The 18,564-nt window shown below is 33.2% G+C and overlaps 1 long non-coding RNA gene and 2 pseudogenes across 3 annotated transcripts in view; 1 reads left to right on the top strand and 2 right to left on the bottom strand.

Moving 5' to 3' along the window:
• LOC143633908 (uncharacterized) overlaps positions 1–18,564 on the top strand; it is a 254,244-nt gene that overhangs the window by 20,401 nt on the left and 215,279 nt on the right. The gene's annotated exons all lie outside the window — the stretch shown is intronic.
• LOC143633903 (uncharacterized) lies at positions 754–6,086 on the bottom strand (annotated as a pseudogene). The gene is made up of 3 exons (XR_013153753.1): positions 5,708–6,086; positions 1,352–1,585; positions 754–1,146 (listed from the first exon to the last, which is right to left on the bottom strand). The product of XR_013153753.1 is annotated as an uncharacterized LOC143633903 (transcript).
• On the bottom strand, positions 8,912–11,738 carry LOC143633826 (uncharacterized; annotated as a pseudogene). The gene is made up of 3 exons (XR_013153739.1): positions 11,385–11,738; positions 10,004–10,174; positions 8,912–9,228 (listed from the first exon to the last, which is right to left on the bottom strand). The product of XR_013153739.1 is annotated as an uncharacterized LOC143633826 (transcript).

Below are 18,564 nucleotides of genomic sequence, written 5' to 3'. Positions count from 1 at the left end.
GTGGTTTGGTGAATTGATGCTATTTCAACCTAAATATATCAAGAGGCCGCACTCTTGAAGGTGATATGACATTTTTGATCATAGGCGGATTAGATAGACTTTTACCACACATTCAGCTTGTGTTAGTAACCCGTAATGGTTAGGGTTCAACGTAAAGTTGTATACTTATATTTTATGGGCCAACTTCATAGAATAGTAACCAACTTTAAAAAGTGTTCCAATTAAGTCACTCAACTTTCATATTTTATTAAATTAAAGGTTTTAACATGTTTTTTAGCATTTTTCTTTTTATTTCACATAGAAATCTTTTTATCTTTTTTATAAGTTGACGCTGAGTGGCGACGCGAATTTTATTTTTTATTTTTAAATTTTAATATAAGTAACGTTTTTTTAAATTTTTTAAATTTAACTACATATATTGCAAATTCCGACCCCCACATCTTGTCCTCCATTTCTTTCTTGACGCACAAAAAAATCGTGAGACTTGATTTGAAGATTTAGTGACCCGATTTGAGGAAAATATATGTCAGTGACCTAATTGGAGTACTTTTGAAAGTTGGTTACTATTCTATAAGATATTCCCTATATTTATTTAACTACTTGTAATTACTAAGGCTTTCCTAAAAAAAAGGCTCGGTTTTTACATAGAAAAATCTAAGGACCACTTGATCATGCTACAAAAATTTGTCTAACGTCAATGATATTTCTATAGCATAAATGTTAACATAAAGTGTATGTTGTGTATGAAAAAAAACTAGCATGTATTTCATGTTTATTGTTATTTGACAAAGACTATAAAATGTCTTATTCAATATACAAATCAGTATCAACACGCTCTGTAACATACTTATACAACAAAGTGTAGCTTTAAAGTGATGAAAAAATGGGTACACCTGACAAGGTCAATCCTGCATCTATGATGAACATGTTACCTGTCACATAATCAGATGAGCTAGAGATTAAATACCTAATCAACGACGTCAAAGCTGGGTCAGTAGTGCCAAGATCTCTTAGTGGTACTAAATTTGTAACCACATTTTTAAGCCACTTCTTTTGCATGAGCTCCTCTGTAATCTCTGATTTAAAAAGGCTAGGACATATAGAATTTACCCTTATTTTATGTTTTCCGAGTTCCATTGCCATCACCTACATTGATTATTGTACACGCCACAAAATAAAATCAAACTTAGCCTTGTGGTCAGATGCCAACATCTTGCATATTAACAGCAGATAATAATAAAAAACTGAAAGTAATAACTACTTAAACTTTCGATTATCTAAATTATCGATGTTTAAAGCTCCGTAAGCAACCATTACGATGATTGTAAAGTTGTGAGGACAAAGGACGGACCTTTGTCAAAGCATTAACTGCCGATTTTGAAGAAGCATATGCAAGAGATCCTTGTCAAAGCATATGTACGTTGAAGACCGGATATTGAAGAGATGTTGATTATGGATCCTGCTAGATTAAAAGCACGCATATGAAGGCAAACATACTTTGACACCAACCATGACCCTTTTACATTCGTCTTAAAGGTTTTATCCCAGTCTTCTTCTAACAAATCCAATGAGTTACGTATAGGGCCTAAACACAATGTAGCATCAAACACATCCCCCCGCGTGCGCACACACAGATATATATATATATATATATATATATATATAGGGGAAGTATAAAATGAAAACTCTATGTAACATCTTTTTTTTTGTTACACACGTAATATATGTTGTAACATTTAATACAAAACATCGAAAACTAAAAAAAAATTTGTTTTGCTATTTTTTAACATTTTTTACTAATTTTTATATATATTTTCAAAAGAGAGAAAAAGTTATATTTATATTTCCATTTTTTATTAACTTTAATTGTGGACCACAAGTTTTAAACTTTAATTAAAAACATGTGGTTGGGAATGGGTTTATAGAGTTTTCATAACTCAAGTGGGTTTTTATTTTAACCTTACCTATATATATTGTGACACTCCGTAAAATAGATCATCTTCTGTACATTCCTTAAACATGATTAGTTACGTTAATTCCCCGAATGATTAAAACTTGTTAAGTTTAATCGCACCGAGTCTAGCATAGGCATGCATATGCACGCTACATTACAAATGAGTAATTTATTTTTAGTCAAATTACTCAAACTTTCAGATTTATTTAACGGATACAGACGTTGGTGATAATTTTAAACAACTCGAACATATAGTTAAATGAACCAGGAAGTTTGAGTTATAAGATACGATTATATTTTATAAGTATTCTTAAACATTCGGGAATACATTCCTTAAACATGATTCGTTACGTTAATTCCCGAATGATTAAAATTTGTTAAGTTTAATCGCAACGAGTCTAGTATAGGCATGCATATGCACGCTACATTACAAATGAGTAATTTATTTTTAGTCAAATTACTCAAACTTTCAGATTTATTTAACGGATACAGACGGTGATAATTTTAAACAACTCGAACATATAGTTAAATGAACCAGGAAGTTTGAGTTATAAGTTATACGATTATATTTTATAAGTATTCTTAAAAAATATCAATGTTGAATACGAAATGAATTGTAGACGCCTATTTATTATTTATAAATTCTATGTCGTGTTATACTACGGGTACATAAGCATACACATATTTAAATGCATAATTAACACCTAGCTACATAAAACAAATACCTGAAGAATACGTGTACATGTATGTATATTAAAGGGCTCATCATACATACACGTATACATATACTTATATATGTAAGTACGTATATGAAGGCTATATGAAATAAGTTTCTATATAAATTATTATATATATTACATAGTTAAGTGGTGATGAAGGTAAAAATGATCGTTTCGTCTTTGGTTTTGGTGTTTTCGAAACTAGTTGAAATGCGAATGTACAACTCACGTTTTCCTTTCACAAGAAAATATATCATGGCATATGTTGTCCATACAAATCAAACTAATAAAGCATTAAATCTTTATCCCATACTTAATTCATTAAAAAAAACAATTTTTCTAGTCCTCTTATCCAAAATCCACGGTATAACCCACTCCCATAGGCCATCACCATGAATATTACTTTAGATGTGAACTTGCACCAACCTCACACTCAACCTCCGTCTTTCTCTTGAGTATTTTAAAAGAGAAACTATGCTTGTTTCTATTTATGATTTTGGATCAAGCTCTTAAGTCTTAACTAAAACCATTACAATTTACAAAACAAGCATCAATCTCTAATATCCCTTAACTACTTCTTCTGTGTCGGCATCACCAAACTCCACTCCTATTTACTACAAAATATCATGATCACCACTAAATCTCGTTCTCCCTTTCTCTTGTGCTCTTCTTTGCAACTAGCTCCACCACCAGCAGGCCACTTTCTCTTCGGCCACCATACTACCACCACAACGCCGCCAGTACACCACCCCGTTGTAGTATCAAACCCGACCCTGGACATCCCTACAGTTCACTACTCGACCCGAAACACCTTTCGGTTCCATCCCGTATACTGAACGCGCTGAGCCCGTTACCGGTGTTCAATCTAAGGAAACGACTAGGCACGTTATGTTGGCGGACCGAGCATTACAAAGTGGGGACTAGCTTGAGTTTTCTTGTTTCATCATCCTAAACAAACCATGATCTTAAAACATTGTGAGCCAACCTCTACTAAAACTATCTTTACTTTACAAGTTTATAAAGTGTGTTTATGCTAAGATTTTCACCCATGAACAATCTACACACAAACATGTTTAAATAAAGTTTAAAAACTATAAATCTAAATATAATGTGCAAGAATTATAAATATGGTTTTAAAAGTGAGTTTTATGACTAGAAATGGGATTTAAAAATGCTTATTATATATGTCTAGTCACGTGGTTTCTTTAAAGATGGATTTTGTATAAATATATATATATGCACATTAGTTTACTTGGGAGATGGAAAGTATTTTTAAACAAGTACGCCCACTTGGAACGGAGAAAACGACCTTTTGTCTCAAAACGATGGATTCTACTTAAATATATATTTTGAAAAGCATATATATGAAATGGCCGAAATAGGATATAAAGTCGGTTTGGAGGTTATGAACGGAAATATAGTTACATTATATTTTACTAGAATATCTGTCGTGACTTGAAGAAATAATACTTAGAAATAAATATATGACTTTAATATATATTTATTTAGCACTGGACCAAACGAATAGTTTATATTTTAATGAAACTGATACTAATAAGGATTATATTCTTAATATTCATATGAGTATATAAATATTTACTTTCAAAAAGAATACAAAACCTTATCATTAGCGGGTCATCCAGAAATCAAACGAAACGCTCGGTTGGTGAAAGCAACCTACACAATATAATAAACGAAACGTCTGGTTGGTGAAATCAACCAAAACAATAAACGAAACGACTAGTTGGGCGAAAGCGACTAGCATAAACCGACTTGCGAGTCGATAACTGCAACTAACTGATCTTACGCGTTTAGGACGTGGGAAGGCAGCAAACCCAGGTCCAAACTGAAATTGCTAACGAATTGAACACTGAACGTATGAGGTGAGTTTCACTAACCCCTTTTACTGTTTTACCGTTTTATTGTTTTATAAATTCGGGGTGGAAAACATGCAGAACTGCTTTTATATAAGATAATTAGAAACAAAACACCAATCCTTATGCGAACATGGGTTGAACTATGTAGTGCTATAAGTCCCTTGCTTGCATATTATAACCATTAGCTAACGGAGTTAGCCACGGGAATATACGGATAGTACTATTGACGTTGACATTTCCCCCTATTTTAGGTTAGTCGCTCTAACCTCCGATATTGCATCGAAACAGGGTGCGTATATTCCATCTATGAGATTTGAACAGGGAAAAAGGATATAAGTCGTGGTTTAGTTATAGGCTCAAGGTTCGTCATATTAATTCGTAGATTTAGCTAGTCTACGGAGGATCATCGTATTTGTTTCAACAGATTATCGTATACTTGTTTGCGAACTGATTAAATGATTTATGAATAACGTGATTTCATATCGAATCTCAAAACCTGTGAACTCACCAACCATTGTGTTGACATTTTAAAACGTATGTTTTTCAGGGAACTAACAACGCACGTAAAGAATCATGAAGACGGGACCTCATTGTACAATTAGGATACCATTTTGAAGTTTAACTACTTTTGCTTAAAAACAAATTATGGTTTGTAAACACTTTTAAAACTATTGGTATCCTAATACATTTATGTTGGTGATAATCATATGCTTACGGTATGCATGACGTCACGCGCCCGCGTTTCCGTTTTAGCGGGGTGTGACATATATATATATATATGGTTTGGATCAAATACAAATGAAATTAACGTGCTAAACATGAGAATCAAGTAGAGTAATTATATATGCAAGTAGAGTAATTATGTAATTACATCATAGAGTAATTACGTAATTACTCTATGGTGTAATTACATAATTACTCTACTTATATATATAATTACTCTACTTGATTCTCATGTTTAGCACGTTAATTTCATTTGTACGTTAACCCTCCCATATATATATATATATATATATGATTTTAGAAAACATAAACAAATGATAAAAAGGTTACAAGATATTTGGTTATAAAACTTGAAATACATGTAACAAAAAAATGTACATGGTGATATACTACGTAGCGAACTTCTATGTCATTTTTACACAAAAACCCTATACCTGTAATACTAGCGTTGTTGATCAAAGCATCAATGTGACCAAACGCTTTCCAAGCCTTTCTCACACATGCTTCAATGGCCGGACCATCAGCACTGACGTCAAGCTCCACCGCAACTGCCAACAAGTGGTGTCCATAAGAGATGCCCAAATTGATAATTTCATCACAAAGAGCCTTGAGGTGGTCTATTCGTCGAGCGGATGTAATGATCTTGCAACCGCATTTAGCCAAGTCGATACAAAATTCCCAGCCTAGGCCGGATGATGCACCGGTAACCATCACGACCTTGCCTTTGAGGTCTTGCCACGGTTCCAGTTCAAAGGTTGCTACATGTTGAGAAGAGTCCGACATTGATCCTACAATATTAATGTCTATAGCCAATTTGTTAAATATATATAACAATAACATAAAGTCTTATCATTTAAAGGATAGAGTTTAGGTAATGTCCATGTGTTGTGAAATTCGATAAATGGAAGTATTAAATGCAACAACAACAATGATCTGCATAAAAAATTTTAACCAGAAATTACTATTTATTATGCCTCGTTTCAAAACTGAACCGTACCAAACTTGTTTAAATGATTGTTTTAGTTAGATTTACTCTATGTTCAGGAGTTTATTCGGCTGTGCTCTATAATAAATCTTATCTTGTTGGTATAAATGTAATACTAAGAAGATAATGAATCATATGTATAGAGAGACACACGACTAGTATCTAGCTAAACACAACACGACCAGCATGTTTTATTAGGTCGTCCTAAATGGTTTCAGAGTAAGATTGCTTACATTTTGTTCACGACTTACCAATCGTTGTATCTCATTTGTTGAACATAAAGAAACACATGCAGCGGGTACCAAATTGGCATAGGATGATATGAAACATATTCTATAATTAGATATTAACTGATTAGTATAACCCGACACATTACCGTCCTACTCCTAAATTTAGTATCATATGCAGTATGCACCCTTTCTGCACTAACAAACAATATTAACACAAAAATGATTTTTCATCCATAATATTATTATTAAAACAAATAATGATTTTTCGTCCATTACGTTTTCCTCGTGTACATAGTAAAAGGGCAAAGGTGTATCCAAAATCTACAATATATCATTACTTACATCTTATACTTAAATTATACCCACTAGTAAGTTCAGGTTGACGAAAAAATCGGTACACCTGGCAAAGTGTACCCTGAATCTACAATGAAAATGTTACCCGTCACATAATCTGATGAGCCACGAATTAAGTATCTGACCAATGAAGTCAACCAGTAACACCCAATTCTATTAACGGCATAGTTTTTTTAACCATTTCTTCTTCAGAAGTTCATCTGTAATTTCAGATTTAAAAATCCCGGGACTTGTTGAATTTACTCTGAAGTTGTGTTTTCCAAGTTCCATTTCCGTTACCTGGATGTATTATCAAGTAAGTTAACTAGAAAAAGTCAAAATCATAAATGCAATAAAATTAAATTTAGTGGAATAATGCTATTGTAGGTTTGGTGTGAGGAAACAAACAACTCATCCAACAAAAGAAAAATGGAATAGAAATAATTGATTCAACTTAATTGTTTTACCAAAATTACGATTTGGTTTCGATTGTATTTCGTTCAAAACCGAACCATACAAAACTTGGTTGAATGCTTGTTATTAGATCTATGGTTCAAAGTCGTTATTTGAATCAACAATTTCATGCGCAACTATATTAATAACCAGTTAAAAAAATTTAGGCTTAACGAACACAGGTAAAATCTAAACCAAAACTGGTCAGTTTTAAAAAACTGACTCGTATATATTTTTTTAATAATGTCTAGCCTTTCATGTTGTTACTTAGAGATTTAAAAATACTCGAGTGGAACAAAACAGTTAACTATTTCATATTTTGGTTATGGTGTACGGTCTACTCAAGAAATTAACAACAATTAATAAGCACGTTTGTCAAATGTTGTGTGCCCAATAAGAAATTAAGAATAAACATCAAGGCAAGTTAGATAAAATTGCAAGAAGTTATTAGTTGAAGTGATACGTACCTAATATTTTAATTAAGTTTATTTTCTACTCTAATTAGGTTTTCTTATTATTTTTTTTTTTTCCTGTTTTTATGTATTGATTTTTCTATAAATTGTAATCTTTGGTTGAAAAAAATTTAGAAAAGTGTTCCAACTTAGGGTGTGTTTGGGATTGTTTATTTAAGTGAAAAAGGAGTTTTTGTTAAAAGGACTTTTAAACTTATGAATTTTTTAAAAGAAGTTTTATAAAAAGTGTTTGGATTAGTTTATGTTGTGGGAAAAGCCAAAATAACTAAAAAGAACACTCTTCTATAAAAATATAAAATAAGTGTAATTGGTTTTGAGGGGTTGATAGGTGTAATAGTAAATTAAACACAATAGGTTAATAAGTTACACTTCCCCAACTTATCAAAATCTTCTTATTTTGTCTTGTTGATAAGTTAAAATCCTTAAGGCATTTTTGTTCGCCAAACAAAGTTAATAAGTTATAAGGAGCCAATCCCAAACACTACCTTAGGTTTCTCCTCTTCTCTTTAGTTTTTGGAGCCTAACCCACTTTACAGGTCTATCAGAAGATTGACCATCTCAAATCAGTCATTATCAATTTGGTGCTTTCATTGAGAGTTGTTGTGACATAGCTAAGATCTCGAGTGACGATATAGTTATCATATGGACACACACAACTAGTATGCATTATGTGTAACGAGTACCAGATTAGCATGGGATCGAAAACATAATTTTATAATTCAGATTAGCATAGGATCGTTACACCATCTAAATGTTGAAACTTGGATTTTAATCGAACAAAATTATTGGGTTTGCTTGATTGAGTCTTCTTGAAGCTACTCATAATCGAAAACTCTTGGCCGAGAGTTGGAAGATGTCATTTGGAACAAACTTTTTTCAGAAAAAGTTAACGTTCAGGCTCTGAGAATCGTAAATGAAAAGACCTTTCTATATGAGCATGAACTATCAATAAATTGGTAGATTGTTTTGTTGCGAAATAAAAAATGGAAATCCATTGCCTTTTGGTGGATCTTGGCACCATTATGACTCGTCAACTTGAGTTACAAATGATTGACATATTAAATAATCGAAGGCGGCTCAACCATTTAGAGAACCCAAAGTAAAATCATAACTGATAGAAAAAGTGAATAACCTTGTTGAAGTTGTTTTTATCACTATATCATCACTTTACAAGACAAACTTAAATTATACCACTTGTAAGTTCAAAGTGACGAATAAATTGGTACACCTGGCAAAGTGTACCCTGAATCTACGACAAATATGTTACCTGTCACATAATCTGATGAACCATGAATTAGGTATTTGACCAATGAAGTCAACCCCGGGTCAGTAACGCCCAATACTTTTAATGGCATAGTTTTGGAAACCACGTTTTCGAACCATTTCTTCTGCAGAAGTTCCTCTGTAATTTCAGATTTGAAAATCCCGGGACTTATTGAATTAACTCTAATTTTGTGTTTTCCAAGTTCCATTGCCATCACCTGAATGCATAACCAAGCGAGTCAAATAAAAAAAAAGTTAAAATCATAAGAAAACATTCGTCTTGGGGCATAAATGAAAAACACACAAGAAAGTTATATTTTGCCTTTTGAGGTAAACTGCACAAAGTTTCAAACTTATATGAAGTTAGTCGCATTTGTTAAACCAGCATCATTCAGTTTGTGGTTACATATTATAAAATGCATATACTTAAGCATAACTTATAGTAAATCTAACCAATTTATTAATTTTAAAAGTAGTCTATTTCAATGGTAATCTATTTGACCTCATAAGTCAAACCATATAATGCATGTCCAATCTGTGAACTTTTTTATAAGTTAGCATCTAATTTCAAATTAGTACCGTTTTAAGATGTTGTAAGCATTTGAATACACTTTAGGCAACTTTTGTCCCAACTGAATTAATTTGACTTTTTATAAACTTATTTTCTAAAATATAAGTTAAAAATTATAACTCAGATATGTTTGTTTTAAGGATTTCGAAGTAAAATGGCACAAAAATTTATTTTTAACCTTATATGAAGTTAGTCACATTTGTTAAACATACATCATTTAGACGGCGGTTACTTGTTATAACTTACAAATGTATGTAATTAAGAAGAGCTGTTTTTTGATACAAATTTCAAAAGTAGTCTACTTGACCTCATAAGTCAAAATACATCCTGCATTTCTATAATGCATCAATTTGTTATTAATAAAATACGACCTCAATTGATCTGTTCATTCATATGAATGAATTATAGTTTGTTTCTTGTACCTTTGTCATGGTATTCAAGGCTGACTTTGAAGTAGCATTTGAATACATTTTGTTATTAATAAACCATTTTGAGGCCAACATACTTTGATACCAACCATGATCCTTTCAAATTTGTACCAAATGTTTTATCCCAGTCCTCTTCTGACAAATTCAGCGGATTCTGCACAGGACCTAAATCCAAAATGCAGCATCAGTAAATTAGCATCAGTTTTAACTTAAAAAGTTTCCAGATTTCATATCATATATGAAACAATTTGCACTTTGCAGGAACAAAATTACCGTCAATACTAGGAGTGCAAACGAGCCAAGACGCTCGTGAGCTACTCGAGATTGGATTGATTAAAAGCATGAAAGGAGCCGAGCCTTATCAAGCACAAGCCCGAGCTGAGCCTCAAATAAAGCTTGTTTAGTTATCGAGCCCGAGCTTGAGCCTTGTATTGGAAGATCATTTAGGCTCCTCGAATCTTAACGAGTTTAAGTTTTAACTCTTTTGGACTTCTCTGTATTGCACAGCTAAGTAGGGGTGAGCAATAACCGAACTGTTACTCGAAAGTCCGCAACTGAACCGAAAACCGACGAAACTGAACCGAAATCAATTAAAATTGAATTAACCGAAAACCGAATTAGTAGAAAATCGTTCATCGGCTTTTTTGTTTACCCTTGGTTAACCGAAATTAATCGAACCATTCATATTTTCATATATTTATAGGTTTTATACCTCCATGCCATGTATTTATATCTTCATTTCATGCATATATACCTCCGTTTCATGTATTTCTAAGCAAAAATTTAACCCAGGTTTGGTTTTGGTTATTAACCGAGCTGAAAACCGACTAGCTAACCGAACCAATTTCGGTGGATGATTTTGCAAAAACCGAATTCTGGTTTTCGGTTTCAGTGGATTGGAATAACTGAACCAAACCAATATATCCTGACCCCTACAGCGGATATCAAGTTTGGTTTGTTTTAAGTTTTTTCTCACTATATATAAAAGATTAAAAACTGACTGATAAATAATAAACTCGAGCTTGAAAAAACGACTCACAAGACGAACTAAAACTAAAGTCTAAGAAAAACAGCTTCCAAACGAAGCCGACCTTGAGCCCGAGCTCATTTTCTCAATTCGGTTATCGGTCTCAGTGGTAATTATGCAAAAACCGAATTTCGTCGGTATACTGGAATAACTGAACCCAACTGATGTATGCTGATCACCCCTCAAGGTAGTGCACAACACAAGAGCTCGGGCCAAGCTTAGACTCCTTAGGGTTTTTCTAGAAATAATAAAAAGTATATAAACTAACTAATATAAATAATAAACGCACCGAGTCCCACTTAAAGAAAAAAGAAACTACTAGACAAAGAGCTTGGCGATAACTGTTACCTCTAATACCAGCGTTGTTGATCAAAGCATCGATACGTCCAAACGCGTCCCACGCCTTCACCACGGATGCCTCAATTACCGGACCGTCGGCGCTGACATCAAGCTCAACCGCCACAGCCAATACGTCGTCGTTTCCGGAGTTGCCTAAACTGTTAATTTGGTCGCGCAGAGCCTTGAGGCGATCGATTCGACGTGCAGCCACGACGATCCTGCAACCGGATCTGGCTAAATCGATGCAGAACTCCCAGCCGATACCGGAAGATGCGCCGGTGACCATCACGACCGTGCCGCCCATGGTTCAAGGTTGGAGGTTGTTACGTGTTGTTGAAGCAATTTGCAACCTTTAAATTGCATGTGGTCACTTTTAGAGGTTTTTGATTGATAGTGAATAGTAGAGTGTGTAAGTATAATTTTCGTTTTTGTTCGATATTAGCCTAATTAAATTAACTAATGGTATTGTTTGGTACGGTCCAGTTAATCTTGGTTAACTATGGGTATCAGATTAACCGAGTTTTGATTAATTTGGTTTTTGGTTAGTTTTGGGTCACAGCTCGGCTTGTTGGCTCGATCATAGGTTAAAACTCATGCTCGAGCATAGCTCCCTCGTTTAATTTTGAGGACAAGCTCGAAACCTAGAATCCACCCTTTAGAACCAGATTTGATGTGGACCTTGGCCCAATTCAGCTCTAGTAATATTCTTTGTTTTGTTTCCGAGTTCATTTACGAAAAGATAGAGAAGGAAAAGTGAGGGGCCAATCCATCAGAAGCATGTTATCCGTACAACCATGCATTCATACCCATCAGGCCATCATCATAGCTATATAAACTTCTTGTGTAACTAACAATATGACAAAAACAAATTTCGTCTCCACATTCAAGTCAAACACATCATGTCTAGACTCACTTGGAGTCTTGGACCTACCAAATAATATTGAAAATTTTCCCCCCAGTTTATTATCCACTATATATGTTTATTTTGAATGGCATTAGCTTTGTGGCAGCAAATATCTTTTCTTTCAAATTGTTTTAACACTTACAATTTCTTCTTATCCAAGTTTGATCCAAAAACATTATTGTTCTCCCTTTTTTAATAGCTAATGGCGTGCAATTGTTGGATTCCAGCATGTGAACCCCTATGAAGAAAACTTTATGATAAAACCTCTGACCACCCGAAAGAACCTGCGATGGCTTATTCATCCATTACATATTTGTTAGTATTTATATGATAAACTTATATTTTTTTTACATGTGTATATACTTATAGTGTATCGTTTATCATGTATCAACTTTTTCGTATCTACTCTGTTTCTCATATCAACTTTTTTCGTATATATTTTCTTTCACTTAGAAAAGCGTAAATATGTTTATAAACATTTATCCTGGTACACGAACACATCATAATATACATAATGCATGTGTGTGCTAGTTTGATTTAACACCAAACCCTAAAAATATTTACTTTAATGATTTTCTCTTATGAATATTACATGTATTGAAACTCTAGTTTCTTTACGTGATTTGATCTAAGCAGAGAATGTCATACATTTAGGCCATCTGGCCATGCATGCGGTATTGCGGTATATGTTTACACTGGATAACTCCACATCAACCATTTCTAGCTCCATTGCCCATTAACTAACACGCCTTAGGCCTCTGAAATACCGTCACCCCATTAACTCCCCTCAAGCATTCACCCGTCACCCTCTTTCACGCTCGCTATATGACATTAACAAATTTGGCCTTTTAACTCCCCTAACGACCCAAGGGAGTGGTGTCACACCCTGTTTGCGATTTCAACTCTACTTTAACGCCTTGGCGTTAAAGCATACCCACACAGCCTTACATCACAAAGAGTAATTACATCATGACTGTTTAGTTAAAAGTTCCTCTATTAATATACATATGTTGAGGGCCAACTTAAGAGCTTATGGGGTTTTGAACTACTTACTTTTCTATATGGAAACGAAATCTCATGATGAACAACCGAATGCACCTAAATGAGGTACTTGATGAGCCCCGAACACCCTAATATTAGACAAATTTATGGTTTTATTATGCCCCGAACACCCTAGTATAACTGGATTCAGTAGAAATACTAAAGAAACTTGTTATTATGAGGGTGAAATGTTATTGTGTATATGATGAGCGTATCTCAACTCAAAATCACCTTTAGTTAATATATTTTCACTTTACAAAATATAATATTATTTATTTTTGTCTTTTTTCCTGTGTTTTATCCGGTTGTAAACTAGCACATTGAAATTTCCATTATCGGCCAAGTTCTATAATAAAGTTATTGGTCATTTATTGTGTAATAATTAAACTGATATGTACGTTTTAAATTAATATATTTTTAAAAATAAGTAGATACATACATTAATTTCAAAACAAAATAATGGAGGAGAGCAAACTTAACACCATAAAGTTCACATTGATTTAATGTCTCCAAAATTATTATGCCCAAAGAAAGCCATGTAAGACGCATTTTTAGATAGCAATTGCATATAGAAATAACAAGTCACATTACTTTAAGGAGAAAAAAAAAAGATACTTTCATATCGGCACACAATGGCAACAAATCTAAGGTAATAGCAGCGGCGACAAGAGTCTCTTTGACATCAATTGTATGGTGATAGAAACTACGACTACAACGACATGAAGTACAATTGTTGTGGCACAAAGTTGGCATGGGGACTTCGAAGTATACAACTGTAGCGGCATAGAGAATATAAATGACAGTTATATATTTTTGTGTTTGTTTACGTGTACAAGTGTCCCATGCAAGATGAGAGAGAATAAGAGAAAGAAAGTCATCAAGTAGAGGGTGTGATAGGAGCATGGTTGACAAATCGATCGACTAATGTTTTTGATGATGCAGAGAGATATAAATCAGGAACCTTGTGGCAATTATATGATATAGAAAAATTAAAACTTCGTAATATATTATGTGTTACTAATCAAGTATATATGAAAATACAAAAAGGATAATTATAAAGACAACATAATCAGGTTATATATTCTAACTATGTTATTTTGTTAATAATAAATAACAATAAATCCTAGTTAACATATTCTCTCTAATACTTACGTGGTTAATAACTCAAGAGCAAGCCTCGAACGCATTTAAAACACGTATTTTGCATATGTACTTAAATAGTTAAATGCCTTGCACATAAAACACTTAACATGTATAAAAATTTCAATTGTATTTACGTATTAAAATCTTGGCATATGATTGCTTAACATAGATGAAAATTATCAACGTGTCAATTTTGCAACAAATGTATCTCTTGTGGAGTTGTGGCCCATATGATCACACTCCTCATGTAAAGTTTAAATTCAAATCCCTATATAACATCACAATTATTTGGTAAAATCATTCTATATATAATTAAATATTCGCCAACTTCATATTTTTTTTTTATTTTTTTTAGCTTTTAAAAAGGCACAACACTTGCTATAATGTTAATGAAATAGTTAAATTATAAAGAAACAGTTTGCAACATGTATTTGACCTTTTCGCAACTTAAACGGCTCGAACATTTTTTTTATATTCTTATTTTGGCCTTTTACACATCAATGTCTTCTTTTAAAAGTGTAATTAGTTATTATTATCTTTTAAGTTAAGTTTATTTTACTAATTATACGTGTTTTGACCAAATTTGTTACTTTAATTGTTTGCCACAATGTATAGTTTATATTCTCTCATGCATATTGTTTTTGAATGGAAGATCACACCCCTTAATCTATTTCTAAATTTACAAAACATTAACCACAATGACGCCTGAATCCTCATAACTTGGTATTGACTCCATTTGATCTAATATTTTGGTATCGTTAGGCTACAAGCCACATAGTTATTCTATCTCATATGTCATAACAAAGTTCTTATACTTTAATTAAAAGCAAGATAATTATATTTATCATTTGATCACATGAATTCCTATAACATTAGCTTAACATGTAGCATTAATTGTAATTAATCACACATAACAAACAATGACTAGATTCGGAAAAAAATACATGTATAATCAATTATACATACTATTCATCCATATAACTAATAATCAGCAAACTGCATAAGAGTTTATAACATTTAAGTAGATACAAACATATCTAGCCTGAAATCACGTAGATAAGAATGAAAGCAATGAAAAGACAAGGAAAAAAAATGTCATTATACTATGAAATACTGAGATCAAATCTAATATTAAAGAATGAGAGTAAGAATCGAATCTATTTTATCATTGCTCGCTAACATCCTCTTTGGATAGCCTTCAAATAACCATCTTGAACATCATTAATAATGTACGACAAATGGTGAATATAAGATATCATTTTAAACATATGGTTTAAAGAGAGTTGAGTGCATGACTTATCACATATAGACCCCATGTCCATGAAGTTGAGTCGTGATTCAAATTATTTTTATTTGATGTTTAGATGACTGTGAAAATCTAAGACTATTTGTTAGCTCACATATGTCGGTTCATATGATTGTTAATATAAGATGTCAGGATGTGTTAGAGCATTCTCATCTGGTTCTCTATTCATATCTTTATAATTACACTAAAAAACACTACATTTCTTTCTTCTGTTTAATTAAATAATATTTTTTGGTACTTTAATCATTACAGTTTTCTCTCTCCGCCCTAAAATTTACCAAAAATCACTACCTTTTCCTAAATTTACAAAAATCACTACATTTTCTCTCTCATCCCTATAATTTACACTTACAACCACTCAAAACCCATTCTATAATTTACAAACTCTTCTCACAAACATTTAGGGAACCGGATAAGAATGCTCTATTCTCTCTTTTAACATATCTTCATAATTTTAGCTTAGTTGAAGGCTATTAATAGAACCTACAAAGCAAATCATAACAAATTAAGTATTAAACTATCAAAAACTACGATTAACTTTCGACATGACACGTAACAATATACGTATGAATTAATTGATGCTATAATAATGACGGTTTGGTTTGTTGTTGATAAGATAAAAATACTAGTTATGCAATTAGAGCAATTAACTGCGGTTGTGACAATGAAAAACGCTAATCAAATACCATAATGTTGTCACCACAAGGAGATGTAGAGTTGTAGACATGCAATCCGTTAGATACAAACAATGGCAAATGTTAAAAATCATAATTTTTCTAATACAAATAATTTGTTTTCTTTAATATTAAAAACATTGTTAACAGTAAATAAACTTTATATGATTTAATAATTTTACAAAGATATTCAAACGTAGGCGACCCATTGGTGGACTTTTTACTGCTATCCCTACTGCAAAAAGTAAATGAATTTATTCAAAAATAACACGTGAAGCCAATTCTCTAACGTAATATAAAATTACTAAAAATACCCTGTTTTTACAAGTCTTGCACGTCCGTAAAAATGAAAAATTATAGTAGTAACGTGCTACAAGTCAATATCTACATTAAGCATACTACAATTTTAAATAAAAATACCACAATTTTTACTGGGAAGATATATAGAGTAAATATTACAATTTTAAATAAAAATACCATATTAAACCACTTTATTGAATTTTGATTTTTATAAAAATAAGAAGTGACTATTATTTGCACCATAACTATTGGTAGGAAGCTTAGGCTCTCTCATGAACACCCAAGTTTGATCCTCACTATTGGCACTTTGTTTGATATTAACAATAAAGGAATTGAGCCAGTTTTTGCAAGGTTGTCAGTTCAAATCCCGAGTCCAGCCGGGTTTTAGATCAACCGTATGTTACGCCAGAGAGTTCTGCTCTTGTGGTGTCACAATAAGTGTCAAGTGACAGCCAGCGGTATGATTTCCCGAGAAAACGCCCAAGCCTAACTCTGAAACAAATGTGGGCCTAGTTAACGAGGTTCTCAAAATTAGAAAGTACGATGAACCAACACAAAAAAAAAATGTCGTCGTTATAAAAAAAACTACACAGTTGCTTTTAGCTTTTTTACCATGACTTGACATGTGATTTAACTATTTAATTGTTTTTTTAATGGTTTTAGTAAATATTTGTGTGTGATTTAACAACTTGACTTTTAAATTGTTTTCAAATTTTAGTTAAAACATAATGCATTTTCTATCTAAGTTTTGATATGCATATTTTTTTTAGAAAGTGTGAGACGTATAAATTTTCTCTATGTATTCAAAACTTTTAATGGTTGAAGGGGTTTGAAATGGCTAATTGTCATTTTTAAAATCAAATCATTAAGTTATGGTGTAAATAAATGAGACGTTAGCTTGTTAGAAATAATGTCTTTCATAAAAAATCATAACATCTACCAACCTCTCTTTATTCATATTCAATTTTAAAATAATGATATTCTTTTCTTAATGACATACACTTGCGTGGCGAAACCAAGATGAAATCATTATATTCTTAATAACTAAGCAAATACACAAATATATGAAACTATAAGGCTGAGGGGTGTGGAGCGCTAGGAAGGGCGCAAGAGGCCGGACGCTCGCGCCCCGGGGCGCGAGCACCACACCACCGAGGCGCGATAGGGGCGCGAGAGGGGCGCGAGAGCGGAAAACGAGGCAGGCGCCAGGGTGCTAGCGGCTGAGAATGGCGCAAGAGTTTTCTTGGAAAGCGTGAATAGCCGTTGGGGGGTGTTTTATTTAAAAAAAAACGTTTTTTTTTTTCCTATATATAATAACAAACCCATATCAAACCCATTTCAACACCCATATCAAACCTATTTCCAACTCGATTTTGTTTCTCTGTATTAAACATATATCAAACCCAAACCAATATCACATACCACACCCAAAACCCGAAATCACCCCATCTTCCAAACCTTTTTTTAAAAACATGGCTGGAAATTGGTACCCAAACCTAGAATCAGATTACAGTTACGACGATTTATGGTCGGCACCGGACCAACCGATGTTTTATTCGGGGTCGCAACAACCATCCGGCTTTCAACCATCCAACATACAACCGTCTCCTAACTTTGTAGTTCCGGAGACACAAGAACCAGAACCAGAAGGTGAAGCTGCGGGACAAAGAAGACGCGTCCACCGGAAAAAACAAGTTGCAACGGACGGGTCGGGTTCGGCTTCGACCGGAAGGGCGAAACGGAAAATCACTCCGTGGTCATCGGATGAGAAGGAAGCCCTGTGTCGGGCTTGGATAGTCACTTCTGAGGATCGGCGTTGCG

The sequence above is a fragment of the Bidens hawaiensis genome, unplaced genomic scaffold, assembly GCF_021521415.1.
Source record: "Bidens hawaiensis isolate Kalapana, Puna unplaced genomic scaffold, B.hawaiensis_p1.1 tig00006913_1, whole genome shotgun sequence".
In the NCBI taxonomy this organism is placed as follows: Eukaryota; Viridiplantae; Streptophyta; class Magnoliopsida; order Asterales; family Asteraceae; genus Bidens; species Bidens hawaiensis.
The sequence above is the reverse complement of the archived record's forward strand: the minus strand, read 5'-3'. Positions and strand labels throughout refer to the sequence as shown.